Source organism: Coffea arabica, chromosome 1c, assembly GCF_036785885.1.
Source record: "Coffea arabica cultivar ET-39 chromosome 1c, Coffea Arabica ET-39 HiFi, whole genome shotgun sequence".
NCBI lineage: Eukaryota > Viridiplantae > Streptophyta > Magnoliopsida > Gentianales > Rubiaceae > Coffea > Coffea arabica.
The window spans coordinates 22,110,923-22,137,227 of NC_092310.1; the positions used below are offsets into that span (position 1 = coordinate 22,110,923).

The 26,305-nt window shown below is 35.5% G+C and overlaps 2 long non-coding RNA genes and 1 other non-coding gene across 3 annotated transcripts; 2 read left to right on the top strand and 1 right to left on the bottom strand.

The window, feature by feature from the left end:
• Positions 1 to 7,784: 7,784 nt before the first annotated feature.
• LOC113743865 (small nucleolar RNA R71) lies at positions 7,785 to 7,892 on the top strand. Its single transcript, XR_003461224.1, has one exon. It is a non-coding gene; the product is annotated as a small nucleolar RNA R71 (small nucleolar RNA).
• A 10,969-nt stretch (positions 7,893 to 18,861) lies between these two features.
• Positions 18,862 to 19,171, top strand: LOC140006392 (uncharacterized). Its single transcript, XR_011813990.1, has 2 exons — positions 18,862 to 18,928; positions 19,120 to 19,171. It is a non-coding gene; the product is annotated as an uncharacterized lncRNA (long non-coding RNA).
• A 5,290-nt stretch (positions 19,172 to 24,461) lies between these two features.
• On the bottom strand, positions 24,462 to 25,221 carry LOC140006394 (uncharacterized). Its single transcript, XR_011813991.1, has 3 exons — positions 25,172 to 25,221; positions 24,706 to 25,062; positions 24,462 to 24,615 (listed from the first exon to the last, which is right to left on the bottom strand). It is a non-coding gene; the product is annotated as an uncharacterized lncRNA (long non-coding RNA).
• Positions 25,222 to 26,305: the final 1,084 nt, after the last annotated feature.

Consider the following 26,305-nt stretch of genomic DNA (forward strand, 5'->3'; position numbering starts at 1 on the left):
TCACGTCACTTACTAGACTATAACCATGTATACAAGCACTTAATCTAGTTGGCCGAATTTTTCCGAACTTTTCGCACTAGTGGGTCCCACGTCCGGTATACACTCTTCATTTCTCAAAATCTATTCGATATTAGAAAAAATATCTAAAAACTATATTTACTCATAAAAATTATCTAGAAAATTTTTCGGATACAGAAAGTGCAGAAAACAAACCATTGAAGATAAGAAAACCTTGAAATATAATAAAACCTAGAAAATGGAAAAATTACGGGTTCTCACATTTTGCCTATAGTGAGACCTAAGATCTAGAAACGGATATACGAGGAAAACACCCTACGTTATTTCAGAGTGCATGTATGAATTTCGAGAAAGAAATTCTTTGAAGGAGGGGAGATTGTGATACCCCAACTTTTAGGATCATCTTTTGTTTAGTCTCAAAGAGGATATTACGGTTTCTTTAGTTTATTTTTATTTTAAAAAAATATTATTTTGTTTTAAAAAAGAAACTAAAGTTATTTCTTTGGGTTTGATTTAAAACCTTGTTTTGTTTTAAAAGACTAGAAACCCTAAAAGTCTAATCAAAACCCTAGTTTCACTTGTGACTGACCGTTTTCTCAAATTTCTCATATTTCAACCGAAACCCTAAATTCAATTCATGGAATTGTAAAACCCTCACGTTTTTCTTAAAAATACCCTTTTTTTTTGAAATTATTATTTTATAATAGACCTACTACCCAATCACCCCACAATAAGTGTAAATGAATATAGAAGTAAGGGTTTTGTTGTCCGTTTTCCAGTTAGAGCGAATTAGGATTTTCACGTTTTTTCGTAGTGTGACTTTTCGGTACAGAGTGAGGATCAAATTTGGTAGGTAAGAGTGACTTTTGGATGAGAAAATATTATATGATTAGAAGTGATAATAACAAGATAGTGATTAAAAGGTAAAAACCCTAGTATACGTGATTTAAGAAAAATCGGCTCAAACCGATGGGTATCGATCACTACCGATTAAACCCACCACTTGACCACCACTTCCTTACCACCACATACCCTTGATATTTGTGCAAAATATCCCCCCTCATCCTCAGCCACATTGCCTAAAATTGTGGCCAAAATGCAAGGAAAAGAAAGAGAAAATTTAGTTGGTCTTGGTGGTGACAAGTGTCAACCACCTATGGTGTCTTGACCAACCATTTGTCTTGCCTTCTTATCTCTCATCTTGCTTCATTTTCCCTCATTTTTTTTCTGGTTTGGCCGAGAGCAAGGAGAGGGAAGAGAGTGAGGAGAGTTTTCAATCTTCTACCTTGAATCCAACCATTTGAGTGCAACCAAGAAAAACTAAACCGATTAATCACTAGTTGGAAGCTTGGGAAGCTTAAGGAACCAAGAATTTCAAGGAGAGGTCAAGGATCATCCTTGCAAGCTTGTGTCTTGAGGTATAATGGCTGATCAACCATTCTTTCTCCATTAATCATGATTAAGTTGGGTATTAATGTTGGTATTGTGTTTGTGATGCTTGTTTCAAGTGATTTTGATGATTAGATGGATGACTTTTGAGTTAGGGTTTCTTGTGAGTTAGGTGTGGTATGATGTATATATATGGTATATGATCTTGTGAAGGTAATAGTAGTGGTAGTTTCAAGGTGAAAATGTGAATTATAGTTTGAAATAACAAAAATTCTAGATTTCTGGAAAATTTAGCTTCAGTTCTACCTGAACCTATTTCATCATGTTAGAGGCCGAATCAAGCTTGGTACAAAACATGAAAGTTGTAGAGAATGACATTTTATGGTTTCCTACAACTTTCAGCTCAGTTGGAGCAACGTAGCCTGTGAAAAGATGAAAATACCCTCACTGCCATAGGAGTAAAGTCAGTGGACAGTTTTGACAGTACACTAAGTTAGTTGAGTTTGTTCACCTTGATACGTACTGAGCTAGCTTTTAGCCAAAACACAAAAGTTTTAGTACTTTGTCTTAGCTTTTCAACGCTTCTAAGAAAGTCTTAAACAGACTTTGGTAGCTTAAGATATGGCCATTTGAATGTAGTGCGGTTAACTGGTCTATTAGTTGGAAATTGGTTCTGTGAATTGGGAATTTGACTAGTCTATTGGAATGAGATTGTTTAGTGTGTAACTTTGGGTTTGATTGAGGAAAAGAATGAAGTCATAAATGGCTGAAAAATAGGAAAATACAAAGGGCGTGCTGCCCAAATTTACGTTCGAGGGCTAGGTAGACATACTTGCAACTTGAGTAAGGGTTAAGAGTGATTACTGCTTGAACCATCTAGGATATTGCATCTTCTTTTATCGAGGTATATCAGTAAGGATTTGGCCGAACTTGTACCCTTGAGAAATAAAATAATGACTGCTCGGAATACGTTTTCCTTGTACTTTTGACTCAAATGACATTTCCAAGTATAATGTTACAAAGTTATATAGTTTGAAAAGCGAGCGAGTGTTTCACTAATATTCTTCAAGTGAATTTCAATTTCTTGATTCTTATTGAACGAAACGTTTAAGTTTCGAGCCTTAGTTACTTTTAAAAGTTTTTAAACAATGTTTTATCGCAGATTTGGACTCCGCACACGGAATAATACCCGAACGTAACTCGTAAAGGCACCGCATTTTAGGTGAGTGCTTCCAAATACTTGGTTGACCTGGACACTTGTTCACAATACTTGTACATAATTGATATGAGATTTGTTGATCGGGCAAGAGTGTACTTTATCGCACTTGCCCTAACATGATCTATACTTGTTTATTGTTGCAATTAACTTGATATACTTGTACTTGATTTGTAAGTGTGGAGCGGCAGTATGTACCACACTCAATCTGAGTAGGAGGTGCCTCTCATTCCCGTCTCCATACTTTTATCTTAATTCCATCGATTGGAGAGGCTATCTCATCGACTTCTTGGGGACCCAAACCCCATTGGCTAGTTAATCGAGTCGAGCCGGCAAGGGCTTGGTCGATTAGATAACGAACCATGGGTCGTTAGTTATGTCGAGTGGAGTGATATCTCCTCGACTAATCAGTATACTCGAGTATTACCACCCGTGTTTATTGAGAATTTTGGGCCCAGTAGGGGGTGTGAATGGTGGACGGAGAGTAGTGTAAGTGGTGCTCTACTGGATTGGTTACTTACTTGAAGGTTGACGGAGTGTCAACTATTACTTGATCAAGCTCTGGTGATGCGATGGGAATTTGGCTCGTGAGTGCCATCCGTATCCTTATACTTTGGAATGATTATTGTTTATTGGATTATTGTTTCTTCTGAAAAACTTTTACACTCGCTCACTTTGAGATTTGCTACTTGAAGTATTATTGTTCACTTTTAGGAACTTTTGATGCCATTAACTTGTTACGTTGATATTCGTACTTTCAAAATGGTCAATTTGTTATTTTTAATCTCACTGGGCTTTTAGCTCATTCCACGCCATTTGTTTTCCTTACAGGGCATACGAGCGAGGCATGAGACATGTACAGACTAGCATAGCCTAGTTGTTTTAAATTTTGAATATGTACTCACGCTAGTACCCGACTAGGGTTGATTGTACTCGATTTGTAAACACTTTGGAATATTTTGGTGTGTAGAAGCTTTGTATCTGGATTTGAGTATCAATGTATATATTAAGTGGATGTGTTATTCATTTTCTATGGATGTACGCTCTTAATTTTTTTTTTCTTGAGATACGAGTGAGTGAGTCCTGGCGAGAGTTGGGCAGGCAGTCCGCTAAACCCTAGGGTACATCCTAGGGGGAGGTGGGGCTGTCACATTGGCCCTTCGTTTTTTCACAAAATTTTTCGTTTCTTTTCCAAATTCAAAAGCCGCGCTCATCTTCTGTTCCAACTCATAGACATATACACATATATCTCACACAATTCCACTTGATATACACAACCACACGTTCATCTATATAGAATGAAAACCCTTCCTTCTTTCGGGGCGTTGTAGAATGAGCTAAAAGCCTAGTGAGGTTCCAAATAACAAATTGACCATTGTTTATAAGTACAAGTTTCAATGTAGCAAAGTAATGAGCATGAAAAGTTCATGAAAGTGAGCAATAACACTTCAAGTAGCAAATCTCAAAATGAGCGAGTGTAAAGTTTTTCTTTTAAAACGAAACAATAACACGATAAGTACTAATTATTCCAAAGTATAAGGATACAGATGGCTCTCAGGAGCCAAATTTCCATTGCATCACTAGAGTTTGATCAAGTAATAGTTGACACTCCGTCAACTTTCAAATAAGTAACCAATCTAGTAGAGCACCACTTAAACTACTCTTCGTCCACCATTCAAACCCCCTACTAGGCCCAAAATCCTCAATAAATACTGGTGGTAATACTCGAGTATACCGATTAGTCTAGAAGATATCACTCCACTCGACAAAACAAAAGACTCAGGCTTCGTTACCCAATCGACCAAGCCGTTGCCAGCTCGACTCGAGTAACTCGCCACAGGGTTTCTGGAATTCTAGGAAGTGCGCACCATATACACAAATATATCAAATCCATTGCAACAATAAATAAGTATATCTCATATTAGGGCAAGTGCGTTAAAGTACACTCTTGCCCGATCAAACAAATGACATATCATTGAATCATTAAATCACATTGGTCAAGTATTGAAAACAAGTGTCCAGTTCAATCAGGTATTTGGAAGTACTCACCAAAATGTAGTGCCTCTAGTGATCACGTTTAGGTTGTACTCCGGGTTTGGAGTCCAAATTTGCGATAAAACTTTGTTTAAGAACTTTGAAAAGCGACTAAGGTTCGACACTTAAACGTTTCGTTCAATAAGAATCAAGTAATTGAAATTTGTTTGGCGAATATTCGTGAAACACTTGCTCGCTTTTCAAACTGGAAAATTTTGTAGCAATTATACTTGGAAATACCATTTGAGTCGAAAGAACGAGGAAGACGTATTTTTAGTAGTTGTTATTTCATTTCCCAAGGGTACAAGTTCGGCCAAATTCTAACTTATATACCTCGATAAAAGAAGACGCAATAGCTTAGATGGTTCACGTGGTATTCGCTCTCAAGTCGTACTCAAGTCGTAAGTATATTTACCTAGCCCTCGAGCGTAAATTTGAGCAGCACGCCCTTTGTATTTACCTATTTTCCAGCCATTTATGAGTTCATTCTTTTTCTCAATCAGCCCCAAAATCACACATAAATAGTCTCATTACAATAGCCATTCAATAGGCTTAACGTCATACAGTTACAAAACCTTGCTACAGAAATGACCGGAAATAAGGGTTAAAGCAAAACGTAAAAAGACAGGTTCGACGTCTCTTAGCGTAACGGTCACAACAGAAGCTATGATTATCAGATTGGGGTGAAATTTATACCATTTCGAAGCTAAGACAGGGGGCTACAACTTTGATGAAGACTACTTAACCCGGTTCATAGTGTATCCGGGTCAAAGTTTCAAATTACAGAACCAGAATCTCACCAATAGGCTAGTTGACCGCACTATGTTCAAATGACAATAACTCAGGCTACTGAAGTCTGATTTGAGATGTTTTTAGGGGCATTGGAAAGCTAGAACATAGCACTACAACTTCCATGTTTTGGTCAAATGCTAATTCAGTACAGATCAGGATGAACAGATGCGGTCAGATTGGTGAAATGTCAACACTGTCCATAGAGCTCTACCGATGGCAGTCAGGGGTATTTTTGTCTTTTTATGTTCTACAGTGCCCAGATTGAGCTGAAATTTTATAGGAAGCTATAAAACAACATTCTATACAACTTTCTTATTTTATACTAAACCTAATTCGGCCTCCATCATGGTCAAACAGAACCGGGAAGAACAGAGCAATGAAGAATCTCAATTCTGGAATTTTAGGTATTCAAGGTGTAACTTCACATTTCCAGCTTAAAACCACTACTACTACCTCCTAGACAAGCCTACATATACCATATACCATCCAAACAACAAGAATTACAAGTGAACCATTCAAAACCCTAACTCAAAATTCATCACTACGATCATCAAAATCACTTAGATTAGGTATCACCAAGCATGAATTCAAGTTACTACATAACTCAAACAAGAGTAAGGGAAAAGGAAAGGATGGCCAGCCATAATACCTCAATAAAAGGGCTTGCAAGAGTCATCCTTCACCTTTCCCTGTGAAATTTAGCTCTCTAAGCTTCCCAAGCTCTCAATTTGCAAGTTAATCGGTTTAGTTTTCTTGTTTTCTCACTCAATCAAGCAAAATCCAAGATGGATTGAAGTTCTCTTCTCCCTTTTTTTCTCTCCTAGGTTCGGCCAAGAGGAATGAAAAATGAAGGGAAAATGAAGTCCAAGAAGGTTATAAGGCTTAGTCCTTATTTGGGTCAAAGATGCATGGATTGATGCCACTTGTCACCACCAATTTCCATCTCAATTTTTTTCTTTTCTCTTGGTTCTTGAAGTCAAAAATTTTGGCCACCTTGATCAGATTTAGGGCTGATATTTAGGCTCTAATAACAATGAGATTAACTTGATAAAATGATGGTCAAATGGTATGTTCAATCGGTAGCCAATCGGTAGCGAACGATACCCGTCGGTTCGAGCCGATTTTCCTTAAATCGCGTATACTAGAGTTTTAACTTTTAATTCACTACATTATTATTATCACTTCTAATCACACACTTAATATCATCTAAACCTTACTCTTAATCACCCAATTTGATCCACCCTCCGTACTGGATAGTCACAATACGGATAGGCGTAAAAACCCTAATTCATGCTAACTTGAAAATGGAAGGGAAAACCCTTAATTTTATGTTCATTTGCACTTATTGTGGGGTGATTTGGTAGTAAGGCCATTATACAGTAATAATTTCCAAATAAAAGGAAATTTTAAGAAAAATATAAGGGATTGTACAAGTCATCACAGAATCAGCAACATATGTACTACATAAATGTTTAAAGTAAAGGAAAATGTTAAACAATTATCAGTAGATACAACTAAGAATGCAACTGAATAAAAATAGAATAAAATAAAGTGCAATACATGTGCAAATCAACAAGCTTAATAAGAACAAGAGGATGAACACAATACAGAACCCGCTAAAAATAATTTAGTGTTAAAAATGAAATACATAGATATAACTAAAACCAGAAAGCCACCTAACTTTAATCTAATAACTATTATTTTCGTTTTCTCAACGAATACATATACATGCACATATAAGACGAAGCTATTTGTTTCATGCAGAGCCCATATTGCATGGTACATTTTGTTCCTATTATTGATGAACAAAATTTTAAATAAATTTGCCAATGATAAAACAATTAACTATACTACTTATTTCCCATCCAGGAAGCAGGTAAAGAGCATAGAAAAAAAACTATGAACATGCACATAGAGCATCTAAGCAATGTGCAAAAGAAGAATTACACAACAACTGCACATAGAGCATCTAAGCGATGGACCATTGAAGCGAGGGAGGCTCTCTATTATACCAACCTACAGCAGTATGCCTATACATGTGACAACATGAACATGATTCTTGAGGTTGAGCTTTCCAATTTAGAAGTAGTTGTATTTGTTGCATTACTCAACTCAACAACCTATGAACCCAAATCTTTTGCAACACTGACTTCATGACTCCTACTCTCTTGCATTGGATAGCTTTTGCCACGAGTTGCTAGATAACAACTCGTAAAAGCCTACCCAATACTTCGGAGTCTTATCGCCAGAGTAAGTTCTAGCTGCTATATCCACCATATTCTGGGTTGTTAGTATTAACCCATCATAGAAACATTGCACTTGCAATGCCAAAGACTATTGGTGGTAGGGACATTGAGAGGAGTAGTAACTTGAATTGCTCCCATGCTTCATGAATTGGCTCTCCTTCCATCTGAGAAAAAGTACAAATTTTGTTTCTCAAATCAATGGTCTTTTGAGATGAGTAGTACTTAGTCATGAAGATATTGTACACATCTTCTTATGTTCTTAAAGATCCTTCAGGTAAATTAAGAAGTCAAGACTTCACACGATCCTTGAGACAATAAAGGAAGCACCTCATCCTTAGATCATCCTCTGAAACCCTATTCCAAAGAAAAGTTTGAACGATGGAATAAAATTCACGAATGAATGAGAGAGGATCTTCACTAGCTAGACCATTAAAAGATTAAAGCATGTTAAAATGCTTGGTCTTCAACTCATTGTTCCTTACCTTATCACTTAATCGAATGCAATGAGAAGAAGCCGCAATAATGGGGCATTGGATGTCCCTCAAATGAAGTTGTGCAGGAGGTTGTACTACTTGTTGTTGGTTATTGCCATTGCTTCTATTCTCGTCTATCATTTTAGACTCATCTGAACTACTCGATTCAACTAGGGTTACAAATGAATTGAACTGCTCGCGAGCCGATCGCAACCAGCTCGAGTTTGAGCTCGACTCGAGCTCGAGTTGACTAAGCTGAACTTGAGTTTAAAGATATTCAGCTCGTTAGCTCTCAAGCTGGCTCGATTATATATATATATATTATTTTAATAGTAAAATTACATATATATATATCCTTAATATTTTATTATTTGTTAAGAAAAATTATTTTTTACTCATTTTTTAAAAATAAAAATAATTATTTTTTTTATTTTTTTAAACTTAAGCTTTACATTTTGAGCTCGTTGAGTTCGAGCTTGAGTTTGAGCTCCGTAAAACCAAGTTGAGGCTCGGTTCGATTAGATCAAAGTTTGACTAGATTCAGCTATTTCCAAGGCAATATGGAATCCAAATGAAGATTGTTGTAAAGCTCATTTTCACAACTTATTTGCTTTTTCAACTCTCTCGCAGTCTTTCCAATTTTCGAGTCAAATTCCAATCCGCCATTATAAGATCGGGTCATAAACCAAGTACCTAAGCAAGAGAATAAAAAATGAAAGCAAAAAACTGAAAATAAGGTAATCAATAAAATAAAATAACTAAAGTGAAAAAAATAAGCATCGTTCCCATCAACAGCGCCAAAAACTTGCTCGGCAAATTCCTGCAAGTGCACAGGGTTAATCGTAGTAATAATTCACCTAGAGTATTCTAGGGATCGAATCCACAGGGACGAATCAATATTCTACTTTAATTATTCTAACAAATGGAGAAATTTAAATTCAAAGGGGTTGTAATTTCAAACTAAGAAATAAAATAATGATCAAATCAAATAAAAGTAGTGGTAAGAAAACAATAGGCAAAAGATTAGAGCTTTAGATTTTGGGTAAATTCCATTTTGTCCCCTCGAACTATACCCAAAATCTCACTTCAGTCCCTAAACTTCAAAATGGGACATTTAAATCCTTAAACTATATAATCCGTCCCACTTTACTCCAAATTTTGACGGAATGCACAAAACCTAACAGAATAGTTGACAATTCTGTTAGTTATTATTATAATTTAATTTAACCAAATCTAAGAGGGATATAAATGTAATTTCATGAGACCCAATATAAATTCTGAACAGTTTTAAAAAAAAAATGCAGCCCAACCGAGTTATCTCACTTTCTCCAGCTCCTAGTTTCACCAGCCACTCTTCTAGCCGACTTGCAGAAATTGCTGCTCGAGTCGTGGAAGAATTCCGCGCCGAAAACCATGATTATGACGGCGATGGCGAAGATTATGGTGGTGCTGATTCATTTCTTACAGATTATGAGGAAAGTTTATGCGAAAATGGGTTCCATTTTCGCATAAAACTTATGATTGATGAGGGAAAAAATACTGATAAGAATGGTGGCGAAGATGAGGAGGACAAGGATGATGATGAGGAAGAGGATGAAGAAGAATTTGAGTTTTCTGTTGTTGGCCGGGATTTCATTTCGTCCCCGACTCCGGCGGATGAAATTTTCTATAACGGACAAATCCGGCCTTGTTTTCCGCTTTTTAATCAGGATTTGTTGTTAGACGGCGCTGAGGACGAGAAAGAGGAGGTGGGTTTTACTCATCAGAAGCCTCCTAAGGAAGTTCTACGGCCTCCGGCAACGGCGGCAAGGAGGTTGCCGTTGAGAAACCTTTTTATAGAAGATAGAGACCCTTTGTCGTCGTGTTCATCCTCGGAAGTTGACGAGCTCGACGGAGTTCAGCCTGATAGTTACTGCATGTGGAACCTGAAAATGGCAACGGCAGCGGCCGCAGCGGAGGAAGGGAGGTGCAAGAAGAGTAGTTCCACCGGTTCGTGTTCGTCTAAGCGGTGGAGGCTTCAGAACCTTCTTCATCGGAGCAATAGCAACGGGAAGGACAGTTTCATCTTTTTATCTCACTCAGAAAGTAAAAACGCCAGGAAAAGAGAGGGAAATATCAAGAAAATTGAAAAGTTGTCAGGGGTTGCACCGAAAATTCCTAAGTCGGCTGCGGGAAAAGTTGCACTGGAAATTCCAAAGGCGGCGGGGGGAAAAGTTGCGCCGGCGACTATGGTGTCTGTGAAGAACTACGGGGAAAAGATGAATAGTTCATATCCAAAACAGCAGCAGAAGGTAGTCTTGATGAGATTCAGATTGGATTTGGGAATGAGTAATTATGTTGGAGTTGGAGGAGATTCAGATTGTCTACGGCTGCAGGTTGTCCAAACGGAGTTGCATGTCCTAAACCTTGTAGCTTGTTAACAATGATCCCAAAAATGTCATACCCTCCGGAATTGTTCATACCAAGCACGTTCTTTGAATTTCTTCTTTCTTTTTTTTTCTGTTGTAAAATTTTGTTGATTTTGATTTGGTTTCTGATATTTAAATTTTTTTTGTGATTATGTTACCAGAATTAACAAATGGAAGGTTGCGAGTCAAGGCAGGAACAGAGCTTCTAGCAGCAAACGGTGGTAATGGGTGGCATGGGCGGTGTGTGGCTGGGATGAAGGAGGAGATAGGGAGGAAGAGAAAGTAGGTGGGTGAATAATTTTTAAAGATTTGGAGTGTCTCAAAAGCTTTGGATTTCATGAAATTACATTTATATCCCTCTTAGATTTGGTTAATTAAATTATAATAATAACTAACAGAATTGGCAACTATTCTGTTAGATTTTGTGCATTCCGTCAAATTTTGGAGTAAAGTGGGACAGATTATATAGTCTAAGGATTTAAATGTCCCATTTTGAAGTTTAGGGACTGAAGTGAGATTTTGGGTATAGTTTGAGGGGACAAAATGGAATTTACCCTTAGATTTTTGATCCAATGTTTGAATTATTTTTCCAGTTATTGTTTTAAAAACCAAGAACTTATCATGCAAAGGTAATTTAGATTATCTTTCGATGCATCTAAATTATGCCTAACTAAATCTCACATCTCTCTTGAGATAATACCTTTTAAGATTTTAGGTGATTTAATTACGTCATACAAATCATAACCTACTCTCGTAATTAGTCTGTACTGTTGTATATCCCTTTTTAATTCAATACAAATCATAAAAGCATGTTTATGGTGGTCAAGCACAAACATATAATTAAATCAAAATGGATAAATCAAGACAAAAGTTAAGAATTTAACTAGGGTAAATAATCAAATCTCCTTCACAAGACCCTAGCCCTAGAATGGAATTAGTTCAACATAATCATTGATAAATCAAAAAATTCAAAGAGTAAATACAATTATGAAGATAAAAGTAGAGAAAGCTTCCCAATTTTCCCTGCTACTATCTCCATCTTGAACTCTTTTTGATTTCATGCCTTGATCCCGTTCTTGATCTTCTAAGAATGATTTGTTTGTGAAAAACTAATGCTAGCCTAATGTGTTCTTCTAACCTTAAAATATCCTAACTATCTCCTATTTATAGTTTTTAAAAGTCTCAGTTAAATCCGAAAAGGAACAGGTTTCTTAGATATGAAAAAAAAATGAGCATGCGTGCAGACTTGATGAACTTTGGCGCTAACTCTGGCACCGGACTTATTTTCATGGATCACGAACAGGAATGGTTGCATGTGGTAGTTATGTGCATTTTGCACAGCGCGTAACTTTGTTTGCACGTGGTGTAATTTACTTTCAACAACGTGAAATATTAGAACAAAATTTTGTAGGTCCCACACATGTTGTTAAAATCAAGATATAAGATGAAATTTGGACCGTACAAATTTTTTTAGCCAAATCTTAGCCGTGAACTGCACCATTTCCTATTTTCATCCAAGGACCGTCCCTGCCCCATTACCTATTTTCATCACTTGGTCAAACAAACTCCGGTGATATCTTCGGCGCCAACTCCGATGCCAAAGTTCCTTCAAATTTTCCATCTTTTTTATTTTTGTTGCATTTCACCTTAACTTCTCCTTAATCATGCTTCTTTTCTACAAAAACCAACATACACCGAAGTTAGGCAGTTTTCCACTCAATTTGAACATGAAGAGCATAATTAATTGACCATATACGTATGTATATATCCTATAATTTATGCCCTATCAGTATCACATACAGACTAAATCAAGGAATTATCATGTTAACCAAATCGTTAAAAGATTTGTTCATGCCATGCGCCTTATGAGGAAAAATTTGCTCTACAAATTGAACATTTAATATGTGCAAAAAAATTTTCTATTTATTATTATGCTATATTTAATCCAATGATTGATTGAAGATTTCATAATAAAGGCTTAACAAGTACTAATGATAATGGTGGGGAGGGTTGGGTTTGGGTGGTATAGTAAAAGTGATTGTAAGTAAGAGATTTTTGATTCAAAACCTTCTGCTTACAAATAATAATAGTAATAATAATAATAATGATAACAATAATAATAATAATAAACAAGAAAAAGTACTAATTATAATATCAACAATTCTCCAAAGTTTAAGTACTAATGATAATTGCTATATGCAAAAAGACCTCTTTTTATAGTTCTTTTTGGCTGTGCTTACTATGTATTGATTTTAGATTGTTGCAATCATATATTACTTTTTTTGCATTTCAGAATGTGTCACGCCCCGAGCCCGCACGTGCCCGTCACATGACATCCGCCGTACTCCCAAGTCCCACTTAGGAATACAAGGCTACATTAACTAACTAACTTTGACAGTACTAAATAATTTAACTAAATAAAGTGCGGAACGAATTACATATAAAAGGAAGTCTACAAATAATCAAGACGTTCGTACATTTATCCTCCAATAGAAACAGTGGAAACAAAGGTAAATAAGACCGACAACTGGACGTAGCCAGCCTACCAACCTCTATTCATCTAAAACTAATAAAAGTCATCCTCAGGGTCTTCTATGTAAACCAATTCATACTCTTTAGAATCTGCCAAAATGGTAAAAAGTGGGTTGAGCGACACATCGCTCAGTAGGTAATATTTACCCCTCTGTTGGACCATGCACTCTTAATTTTATAGATACATATATATATATATAAGTACAACTCAAATCGTTTGCATATCATTCACATCCGTAATTTTTTGAAATTAACACTATTTATAAAGCAATCAGTAGTAAAGAATGACAAGCAATTTAAAAACATCTTATTGATAGTTGTACATGGGAAATCGTAAAGTCATAAATCATTTCGTCTCAAGTCGCAAATCTCTTCATAACTATTCGTAAATCAATTCATATCAGTTCATAAGTCTCATTTCAAATCAGTTCATAAATCATTCCGTCAGATCAGCTCATAACAAGTACATGCAATGACCGGCTACTAAGTACTCAGCCTAGATATTAGACCCCTTTTAGGTGGGCGACCAATAGATTTCATGACTATCGATTGATCTCATTTCATTCTTGGGTCAATCGGCTGGGCTTTTTACCAGGCTACCATGACCTTGTCAATCGACTGGACTTTATACCAGACTGCCATGACTTTATCAATCGGTCAATCGGTTGGGTTTTATACCAGGCTACCATGACCTCACCAATCGGCTGGGGTTTATACCAGGCTACCATGGCGATTAGACAGGACTATAGCCCCTACCGTCTATTCCATGACTACTCTGAGCTTTACTTGTCAAAATTCATTTCATATACCGTATACATAAATCTTTGCTTTCATAAAAGATTCAGCTCATTTTGTATATAAGAAACATATCAAAACATTTCAAATAAGTCACATGGTCCATTTTTGTATAGTAAAATATAACTTTCATAAATATCCAAGCAAACCATTTAATCAAACACCTTTCGAGCCAACACAACAAAATAGGATTGAAAACAAGAATTTCACTTTGCACATTTGAAATCTCAGAAGGATAAGTACCACCTACCTCTGTTTGGCTGCCCGAGTGGAACTACCTTAGATCCTTGTATCGTACCTATCAAATGCATAAACTTCCTAATTAGTTGTTATTTCCTATAGATGCATAAATATACAAACTCTAAATGAGTCGAAGATTCATGTCTAAACCATTATATGAACCCTAGCAACCTTTTCCTAAATTGAAAGTTTCCTAAATTGGAAAGTTTCTATTTTTAGAAAGTTTCTTAATTCGAAAAGTTCTCCTTTTTGTAAAGTTTCTTAATTTAAAAGAAAATAATTATTCATAATCATGTTTATTATCTTGACTACTATCTTACTATATTTACTTATAATTTATAATTATTCATTATTATTATTATCGTCATCGTCGTTGCTAATTTATTTTATTACCATTTATATAGATGTTAAATAGTTACTATTATCTTTTCCTTTATTTCCACTTTTATGCGTGTGTAGGTGTTATTATTATTTATGTATATATGTACATATATATATTGACTTATTATAATTATTATTGTCTTAGTTTATTCCACTCGTATTTATATTTTTATCTTTGTTTATATCCTTAATTTATTTCCTCCATGCCCATATTGTTAATATCCTTACTATTATTGTCTAATAATTATTATTTACTACTACTACTACTATTCTTATTATTATTTTAAGCGTCTCGTTTAACAACTTAGAATTTATCTTACGTTATCTAAATTAACCTAGTAAGGCTAGATTAAGATGTTTTCAACTTCCATTTTAGTATCTTAGACTTAGTCAATTAAGTATAATTTTGTCTGGCTAAATCTTCAATTCTAACAACTACTATAAGTTGGGTCCTGAATTTTAATACCCATGATAAACTATAAAGATGGCCTAGCTATTTCTAAAATTTATTTACTGTATATTCACTAAGCCCATACTATCTTTCTAATCCAAACATACTCGTCATTATATATAAACGTGTGTGTGTATATATATATTATATTATATTATTACTATTATTATTATATATATATTTTTCCTTGGCCATCCCTGCCAGGCCCTTTTTGTTTCTTACTTCACCTGGCGTTGCCAAGCAGCGCCGCAACTCTTAACTTCAAAATTTTTTTTTTGGTCTTCTCGGATTGGCCAAAAGGCCAATCCTTTGGCAATTGCTTCCTATCGCCAGCCATGCGCTGGCGACTTCCTCTTTTCCTTTTTTTTTTTTCAATTGGTTGGCCGACCTCCGTACCAAGGTCGCCGCACTTCAGGCGACCTTTGACTCCTTTTTTTTTTTTTTTGCATCGCTGAAGCTTGGCAGCAGCAACGACACAGAACAGCAGCAGCTTCCCATCTTTTTTTTTTAATAACTTTTCAATAGATTTGGGTAAACCCTATTCATCCCATAAGTAAAATTTAATACCTTAATCATACTAATTCAGATACGAATCCTCCTAAATCTCATATACAAACATATATCTCTATATACATATAACATAATACATATCCGTAAAATCTTTAGAATAATTAACTCAACTAATAGAACTTAAAAAAGAAGTTTCACGTGAATTTGGGACTTACAGGTTTAGGAGCCTAGTCGTCTAATCGATTGACGGTGTCACCTGCTTCTCTTTCTCTACTCTCTGACGGTTTTTGCTCTAGGGGAGGCAAATAATGAAGGGTAGGAGAGATGTTATTTTTTTTTTCTCTTTGTTGTTCTGATAGGTATGCTAAACCCTAATAACCACCCACTGCACTACAAGAAAATTGGTCATCAGTGACAACTTTTCTCTGTGACGAAAAAAAGTTGTCACAAAAGTGAATCCTTTATTGACGACTTTCTAACTCGTCACAAACCTCTAATGGGAGCCAACTCATTTCTTAGAAAAGCCAACTCATTTCTAAGTCGTCACTAGCAAATTCCCGCCAAGATTTAGCAAGAGCGCGGGAGTGTTTAGAACACACAATAGTGACGACATTAAGAACATCATCACTATTGCTTGGCCTATTTACGGACGACTTTTTGTTGTCGTCACTGATCACTAAAAAAAAAGGTTATTAGTGACAACATTTTGTAGTGATGACAATAAGTCGTCACAAAAGGAGCTTCTTTAGTCGCGACACCTAAAGTTGTCACAATTGCATCAAAGCAACTAAATGTTTAGTGACGACCCGTTATTTTCGTCACAAACTACACTGCAAGAAATATGGTCATTAGTGACAACATTTTTTAGTGACGACGAAAGTCGTCACAAAACGTGGTTGTTTAGTGACGACAAGGAAAGTTGTCATAATTGCTCAAAGCAACTAAGTCTCAGTGACGACCTTGAAAAAGTTGTCACTAAAATGATCTATATAGTGACAACTTCTAATATCGTCACTGTCACTCTACCGATTCGGATTTAGTAACAAGAATTGATCGTCACTGTTTAAAGTACTTATTTCTAAGTCACTTTCATTATTTCTACTGTGCCACCCTAACTTTTGCAATTTAGCCCCAAATGTTGTAAAAAATTCCATTAATTCCATTATGATACCTTAACTTTTACAATTTAGCCCCATATGTAGTACACCGATTTCTTTAATTCTATTATTACTCCCTAACTTTTGTAATTTAGCCCGATATGTAATTCACCAATTTCATTAATTCTACTATGGCACTCTAACTTTTGCAATTTAACCCCCATATGCAATACACCAATTTTATTATTTCTATTATGGCACCCTAGCTTTTACAATTTAGCCCCTATTTTTTTATTAGGAAATTGCGAATGGTATCTTGATAAACTATGCATAAATATTTTATAATTTTCTCAAACTTAAGTAATAATTTGTTATAAACTCTAAAGATATATCTTTCATTACAATAGTTATAAGGCAGACAGGTCTTTTTATCAATGGAATAAGAAATTTATGCCAGATTTATCCTTTGTACTACATGCCAAGTAGTATTAGCAAAGGAATAACAAAGTACTACAAAGTAATTAACAAAATAGCCTTCAGGGAGTGTAGTTTATGGGCAAATGAGCATTATCTATTCAAAGTACCAACTTTTTATGGGCATTTTACTCTCAAACATATAATTTATGATAAATTTATAAATGTTTGTAAGTAAAATTCAAAAAGTGTTACACTGATTTCTTACAAAACGAAAACTGGCAGGTTATCTTTTCAACATAAAATAAATTTTTTAAAAAAAAAGAAATGGCCCATAAAGTACCAACTCTTTATGGGTTTCCTCCATTACATGAACAAATATTCTGCTCTTTATGGGCATTTCACTTTGAATCATTTAATTTATGTTAAATACATAAATGTTTGTAAGTAAAATTCAAAAAGTGTTGCACTAATATTTTTATGAAAGGGAAACTGGTAGGTTTTGTATTTGACATAAATTAAATATGTGAAAGCAAAAAAAAAAAAAGAAATTACCCATAAATCTATGTCTTGCAAATGTATACTAGTAAAATAGTTTCAAACAAAATTAAACATTAAAATAAACTGTAATTTATACACATTAAAATATCTGTAATTTATACACATTTTGCAACTACTACTTTGTGTTGTCTCTGTATTGAATTTTTTAACTATTGAGAACTTAATTTTTGTCTTGCAAATCTATACTAGTACAATAGTTTTAAACAAAATTAAACATTAAAATAAATGTTTGAAAAAGAACAAAAGTACATTTATCACTTGCGGTAATGTAACAAAAGTTTCTCAACCATTATCAATATATTCACAAAAGTATTAAAAACTAGCAATTGACAATATTAAAAACTAGCAATTTAATTAGTGACGACTTTTCTTGTCATTATAATCTTGAATAAATTAGTGATAACATTATGTCATCACTAAATTTTCTTTGATTTTGACTTAACAATAATGTCTTATTAATAGCATTTGATTATTTTTAATGAAAGTCTGTTATAACCATAGAATTTGACTTTCGTTATTTTCAATTAATGATGTACTTTAGTGCTGCAATTATAAAAAATTGCAGGGCTAAAATATTTGCAAATTATAAAAGTATTTTTTCACTTATATGTAATTAACAAATTTTGCCACCTATATTGATGAAAATTTGTGTTTTTGTACTAAAAAATAAAGAATAATACTATAGCAATAAAATCTATGCTTCAAACTAAATTAAAAATAAAAAAAAAGCATGACGATTGGTCTCAAATGTTGGGAAAATGATTATTTTTATTGAAACTATGTTATAACCATATAATTTGAGTTTAATTATTTTCAATTACATGATGTTCTTTAGCGCTGCAATTATAAGAAATTAGTATAAAATATTAGCAAATTATAAAAGTACATTTTCAATTATATGAAATTAACAAATTTTGCCACCTATGTTGATGAAAATTTTTATTTTTTGCTAAAAAATAAAGAATAATACTATAGCATTAAAATGTATGGTTCAAACCATATTACAAATCCAGAAAAAAACATGATTTTTGGTATCAAATGGAGGGAAAATGAGTGAAGTCAAAATTTTGATCAAATCATAGTGAAAGTGCCGTGCAACAAAAACAATATCCAAAGCAAAGCAAAGACCAAAGTAGTGGAACACATTCTAAAAACAAAAGCAACGGAACACTTGGTCTGAGTTAAAGCAACGGAACACTTGAGCAACACAAACTTTCACCGGGCTGAAAGAAACAAGCTTCTGCACTGAGCACAAAACAGAGCTTCCGCACGGCACCTGATACTTTCACCCACACAACAATCCTTTCTCTGGCTTCTCACTAGCATCACCATGGCTGTCCAGCATTAAAGGGCAAGGTTTTCATTGGAAAGGTTCGTTTTTCTCTCTCCTATACATTTTCCCCAATTTTTCCAAATCCCTAATATTCTACAATATTTTTTGCAAATTTCTGCCAAAAATCTTTTAGCAGCTCTTGATTATTAGATGCTATCATAGCTATGTTGTACTCGGAACTCCCCCCGCTCGACTCGATTCATCTAACCTGTGGCTGATTTGTTTCAAGTTCATTTCTGCAAGCGTGATTGGTCGTTGAGTTGGATGTCCGTTATTTCGAAGAGGAGTCCGCTTGATTGGTGCATCGATCAGGTTTGAGAAGCTGTCTATTCGAGTCTTAAACGTCTGTCAAATTGTTAGCCATGCTACTACATTTTCTTCTCTCCTTTTTTTTTTCCCATTCTTTTGCCCCCTCTATTTATGTCGAGGAAGCATAGGGGAGCTTCCAGTTCCTTCTGATGTGGATCAGAAGGAAAATATTAAAAACACTCCTGTCAAGCTTTTTGTTTTTTTTATTATGTAACAGGATAAAAAGATCTTCACTCTTCATTTTGATTATAATTTCATAAAATAAGAGAGTGCCATTAACATGTCCCTAACTTTTGATATCCACTATTATGTCATTTTTCCTGAACTATCAATTCTTGTCGATCATTTAAAAAATCCTATCAATTTTGAAATATCCTGTGGAAAGAGCACGCAAACTAGTAGTAAATGAAAATCTAATATGACAAGGAAAGTTTTAGTTGAAATGTACAAGAGATCTTTGAATGCAGCACGCTGTTTGGCATAAATATGCGAAGATGCTGGAAAAGTTAGCAGGCTTTTGAAGCTGAAAACAGCAAAAATGCTACTAAATTGTATCACATTTCCCGTTTCTGGAAGAAAAACAGAGCGTATGTTTAAGTCCTTCGTTCCGCTCTGTACAGTCAACTTAATTATAAAGAATTCTTTTACAAGTCTTGAGCCATATGGGTTGAGAGTAGTTGCATTCCATGATGGAAGATTCTTTTGAACGTTGAGGGCTTCCAATATTCATGCTAGCTCATCGTTTCTTTGACCCCAAATTATATTTCTAGAAAAATTTACACTTTATAGCCTTAGACAATTTTCAGCTGAGGATGCGAAAATCATACATAAAATCATGTACCTAACCTGCAAGGAACTATATATATAATTTCTGTCCAAATTGGAAAGTTGTTCAATTTGTTCTATATCTCCGCAAAGTATATTATTATTATTGTGTTTGTGGATCAGACTTAGAAGAAAATGACCCACGGCAAGAAAAATGTGACCATTGAGTCAAATCATGGGAATTAGTAGATTAGACCCACTGTAACCAACGGACTTCCTAGCCAGCTTTGATCCTTTCTACATTATCGTATTTGGACTTGACCCACCCCAAAATATATATATATTTGTGTAGTTTATAGTTGTGTAGTTTATGCTTATGGTTATGGCTGATCTATAGTTTTTGTAACTTGTGGTCACTGTGGACTGTTTTTTGGTAATAGCTGGTAATAGCATTTTTTGGGGCTGATGTTATGCATCATTGTGGACTGTTTTTTGTTATGGTTGTGTAGTTTATGGTTATGGTTATGGCTGATGTGTAGTTTTTGGTAACTTGTGGTCATTGTGGACTATTTTTTGGTAATAGCTGGTAATAACATTTTTTGGGGCTGATGTTATCCATCATTGTCGACTATTTTTTGTTATGGTTGTGTAGTTTATGTTTATGGTTATGGTTATGGGGTTGATGGTTGTGTAATAATATTTTTTGGAGCTGATGTTATGCATCATTGTTATCTGAACTTATTCTTTGGGAAATATCTAGGTATCATGTATATAGTGCTGTTAGTTTATCAATAGAGAGGTAAAAATCTGATTGTTCATCTGCAATAGTATATTATTTCCAAGTACAAGCGACAGACCATGCATGGATAGCAATCTTCTTTTTGCCTATGTAGTGACTTGAAAGAAATGAATATAATGCAAAGGGGGCGTTTGTGAACTTTGATTGGTTTCACCTGTTTAGATGGTCTTCACTTTCACATTGTGAGGCAAAAAGCTCATTCTCTTTGCACAGTTTAATCCTACAGAGGCATCGTTTCCTTCATGATTTATGAAGCATAAACTCCTAAAATCAAAGAGGGCTAGTACCTCCTGTATTCACACCTCGTACAATAAGTTGCTTTCTGTGTTTTAATATATAAACAACCAAAAACATAAAGATTAAACAATAATTACTATGGGAGTCCAATTTAATTGTTCAATAAGTTGAGCTATTTAAAGAAGAAGATAGAAAATAAAAAAAAAACTGTTTTAGAGAGCTCTTTAGTTAACCTTATGCAGTGTTGTATTTGTATAGATTGGACTGTGATTTCTAACTTCTTGCTGGTGTTGTAATATGTGGGCCCAAATTATATGAGGTTCTTAATGAATTGTAATTTTTGTTTTAATAATTTAAGTCTCATTACTTGTTCTTTATTATTGTACTCCTCCTCTTACCTACTCCTTTTACTCTTTTATGACAGATAAATGCTATTCATACTAGCTTTTGGAAGATATCTATGGTTATGGTTGAAGAATATTGAAGACAAAATTGCCTTTTGCTCATGGAGTGGTTCATTTAGATGTTCTTCAATTTCTTAAACTGTGATTGCTTTTGTAAATGTACCTTATGTACAAGTGATATTTTGGACAAATGTTATTTTTGTAGGCATTAGTTGGGTAATGTACACTTGAATTTGGCATTTGAGAATGCTATATTATTACCATGTAATCTAATGCAAATACTTTTGGTTATCAATCATTCATGTTTATTTGTATTGTTTGTTTAAAATCAATGATTTAGCAATGATTACAGGCCAAATTATGACTATTAAGCTATTGAGAAATTATCTAATGACAAAAAAAAGTTGTCCCAAAATAGAAAATAAAAACTCCTTATCACAACAGAGACTGTCACTAAATCTAAGCTACATTTGTGACGACAATTGTTGTCAATAAAATAGTTATATACAATGGCTTTCGGTGCTTTTTAGTGACGACCTTAAGTAGAACATTTTTGACAAAAGGTCAATTCGTCAATAAAACACTTCCGGATTGTTGTCACTAATGACAACTATTTAGTGACGACATTTCAGGTCATCACTAAATAGTTGTCATTAGTGACGACAATCCGGAAGTGTTTTATTGACGACTTGATCTTTTGTCAAAAATGCTCTACTTAAAGTCGTCACTAATGAGAACTATTTAGTGACGACATGTTAGGTCGTCACTGTTTACTTTTACCGACAGGGATTTAGTGACGACTTTGTGACAATCAAAAAGTCGTCAATAAAAGGTATTTGTGACGATATTTGTATGTTCTGTGATGACTTTGTGTTGTCACTGATGAACAATTTTCTTGTAGTGCTGGTAGGTGGTTTAGATAGGGGTTTTAACTGTTGTAAACTTTTACTCTTTCTTATCTCATCCTATCCCTTAATTAACCTTTTAACCTAACTTGCAATTAGTTTTGCTTTTACCATGAGTAAATTACCATTTAATTTAATTGGGCAAGATAACATGAGCCCAAAAATCGTGGGTTTTACAGAATGAAAATCTCATTCTTTCACTTTTTCCTTCTACCACCAAATGTCATTTGTATAGATGTACCAGTTTCTGGGTTGAATTGAAACCTTACAAATTATTGCCTGTGGTTCCTTTTAACAACGGTTAGGTAATGTAATCATGTCCCCTTGTTCAGCTTTGGTTTGCCATTTTCTTTTTCAGGCTTACACAAATGGGAGACCAAGAATAGTCATGGCAAGAAAACAACTATGACTTCTACAGTCTGTTGTTGTTTCATCTCAGCCACTATATTATTGTCATTACAGCGACTTCATGAACACCTGGTAGAAGTAGATGATGCAATAGAAAAGAATCGTGCCTTCAACAACATTGACAATAACCAACTCCAGAAGGGTACTTGATTTACCAACTTTGATTTGGACGTGCTGAGATGAATGGGATGTGCACCAAAATGGTTTCGCTTGATTGCTGCCATGCAACGGAAATCCATTGCTTCCACGATTGGTTTTACTTGTCTCAGAGATTGAGTACCTTAATGCTGGATGCAATGCAATTATCATTTATAGGGAGTTTAAGACCAGCATCCTCCTTGACAAAAACATATAAGCAAAGATTTTGAATTGTGGTCTTTCAACAGTGTATCGAGTATGCAATTCTTCATTGAAACTAAATATTCCTGCTTAACAAGTAAACGGAGACTTGGGCAGCTCTTGAGGGCCCACTTTAACTAGCTATTTACTAGAAGAAAACTTGAGGTCCAATCTGATTGGCAAACGATTATTGTTGATGGCTAACATTTGTCCTGTAGCGTCTCGCATCAATTTCTTTATGTCGTTTCTCCTTTTTTTTACCTCCCACCCCTCCCCATATCTTTTCACTCTCAACTGCCCGACCGAAAATTGGAACTTTAAAGTTTAAACTTGACAACAAGAAAAATGCTACGAGCCTTCCCTGGTCATTAGGCCAATTCCGGTGATTTTGTTTCTCCTTATCGGCAATGGAAGAGCTTTATCCGACGAGTAAAGTAAACTAGAGGTTTTATACTTGTGTCCACTTCCAATGGCTGTTTTTTCCATTAATCATGGGTTTGTTTGGGACCCTTATTTTTTTGTTTGTTTGTTTTAAATAAAAATTTTTTTTTTTCCAATTTTAGCTATAGGACACCCATAAGTTTTAGGAAAATTCTAATAAGGAAAAATGCGCACACACACTCACACCATTCCACTGCCACCGTTCCCTACAACTGCCACCACTGCCACATCCCTAACCATCATTGCCACCACTGCCGCTCTCCCTCCTCCCATTCCCCTCTCTGCCTCCACATGCCACCGTCTCCCTCTTATGTCTCTCCCTTTTTCCTTCCTCCCCTGTTCCTCTCTTCCCCTCCCTTTCATTCTTCTTCCTTCCTTCCCTTTGCCATGACCTCCACCCCCCTCCCTCGCCCGATAAGGGAAAATGAGAAGAGGGAGGAAGAGTAGGAGTGAGAAAGGAGAAAAAAGAAGGGGAGGGAAGGGGTGGCAGTTGAGGGAGAGAGAGGAGAGAGGGGAAGATGGGTGGCACTGGCGGGTGAAGGGGGAAATAGGGAGGAGAGGGGCAGAGGGAAAGGTGGGAGAGGGAGGGAGGAGAAGAGAATGGTTGAGGTGGTAATGGTGGCTGGGAGAGAGAGAGGAGAAAAGGGAAGGGATATGGTAGGGTGAAGGGGGGATGAGGGGAGAGGCAAGCAGCGGGGAAGGTGAGTGAAGGAGGGAGGAGAAAGGAAGAGGGGGTGGTGGCGGCTGGGGAAGGGTGTGAGAGTGAAGGAGTTTTACAACCACCTACTAAAAACTATTAAATATGCAAAAATTTTTATAAAAATTCTAAAGTAAGTTATGATAAAATTTTATACAAACTCCTGAAATACACTTTTAAGATTTTAATTACTTTTTGTCGTTTCAAAGGATAGATACTTCAAGAACATCGTAACTTACTAAAGTCATCTCCAAATTTCAACAAAAATCCAAAAACCCTCACGATTGTTCTGGTGATGTTATAAAAAGTTCGGAAAACACAAAAAGATTGGGCCAAAATTTTGAAGCTTGAACCACACAAACAGAACACCAAGTGACTGATAAAAGGACATAACTAGTTCTGGGTGGGATTCTTCCAAGCCCTGCCAGATACAACAACACAACGAAACTGTTACCCAATTAGATAATTAAGTAGAAGCTTACAATCTATAAGTTTCAGAGAGAACACGCACCTTTAAGTCCTTGAATACTGGGGACTGTATTGAAGCTATATTTTTTCAGTACAACAAGAACATCTTGTATGTTGCTTCTGTCCCTTGGAGAATCACTAGTGCAATCCAGAGCCACTGTCATGATTTGAGATATGCAGTTGAGCTTTTCAAGAAAGTACTCTTCACTTTGCTTTAGCAAATTAGCATCTATAATACAAGCTAATTTATCAGGTACAGCATCAGTAACCCAGCTCCTCAGGCTCAAGTTTTCACCAAACATTTCACTGCTGGGATTTGTTCTTGTGAAAACTTCCATCATCATGTTTCCAAAACTATAAATACCACATTTTGTCGATACTAATCCTTCCAATCAATACTCTGCAAGAAAATATCTATTCATCATTTATTCAGATGTTTAATCTTAGGAATTTGCCAGATAACTATTGAGGAGATTGTAATTTATAAGGTGTCTAAGAAAAACTTTCACCTGGTGCAAGATAGCCAAGTGTAGCCAGTGTTCTGGTGCAATTTGTTGGGGACTGGAAGCTTTGGATCTGTTTATAAAGGGGTTCTTGAAGATGGAAGGGTTGTGGCCGTAAAAGTTTTTAATTTACAAATTCAAGGAGAATTCAAGAACCCCTTTATAAACAGATCCAAAGCTTCCAGTCCCCAACAAATTGCTTTCATTGTACCCATTAGCTGCTTTTAGGAGCTCAAAATATGAAATTCTTTCTGCCATTGCAACTAAGGGTAAATTTGCTCCACTAGAAAGCTCATCTTTCCTTCGGTATCTTAGGTAAACATATCCAAAGGACAAGGCCCCCACTGTTAGAATTACCCCTAGTAAGACATACATCATTCGATGCACCTTTTTAGTTCTCAATCTGTGAGCTGAACTACTTGGGCAGGGGGACACATGAAACCTTTGAACACCACAGAGTGCTCCATTTGAAGTGAAGGATTCAACAGTGAAGTTTGCAAAAGGCCCCTTGGAAGGGATTTCACCACTTAAATTGTTAAAAGAGACATTGAGATAGGTAAGACACTGAAGGTTCTCCATTGACATTGGAATTGATCCAGAAAGAAAGTTATGTGATGGGTCCAATGTATCCAACATCTTACCAATAGGCTCCGGGATTGATCCTTGCAATCTGTTGTTTTGTAAAAAAAGAAATTTCAAGTTCTGCATTTCTCCCAATGAGTTGGGAATGCCACCTGAGAACTGATTGATCGACAAATCTATCCAGCTTGCCATCCTCATATTCTTAATCTCATCAGGCAGAGATCCACTTAGCAAGTTTGAGTAAAGGTCAAGCCCCACGAGATCCTTTAGGTTCCATATTTCTACAGGTGGGGTGGAAGTTAGTCTATTGTAACTAAGGTTAAGATACCTTAGGGAAGTAAGATTTCCCAAGCACTTTGGAATTGAACCCAGAATTTTATTTTCTCCTAGATTTACTGCACCCAGTCTGTGGAGAGCACAAAGAAAATGTAGTGAGACTTTGCTTAGTTTGTTGTTACCAAGATCCATTTCTTGAAGCTTTTGCAGATCTTTTATCCTAGCCGGCAAATGCCCACTTAACTCGTTGTTGGTTAGGCTCAAGATAATCAAACTGCTCAA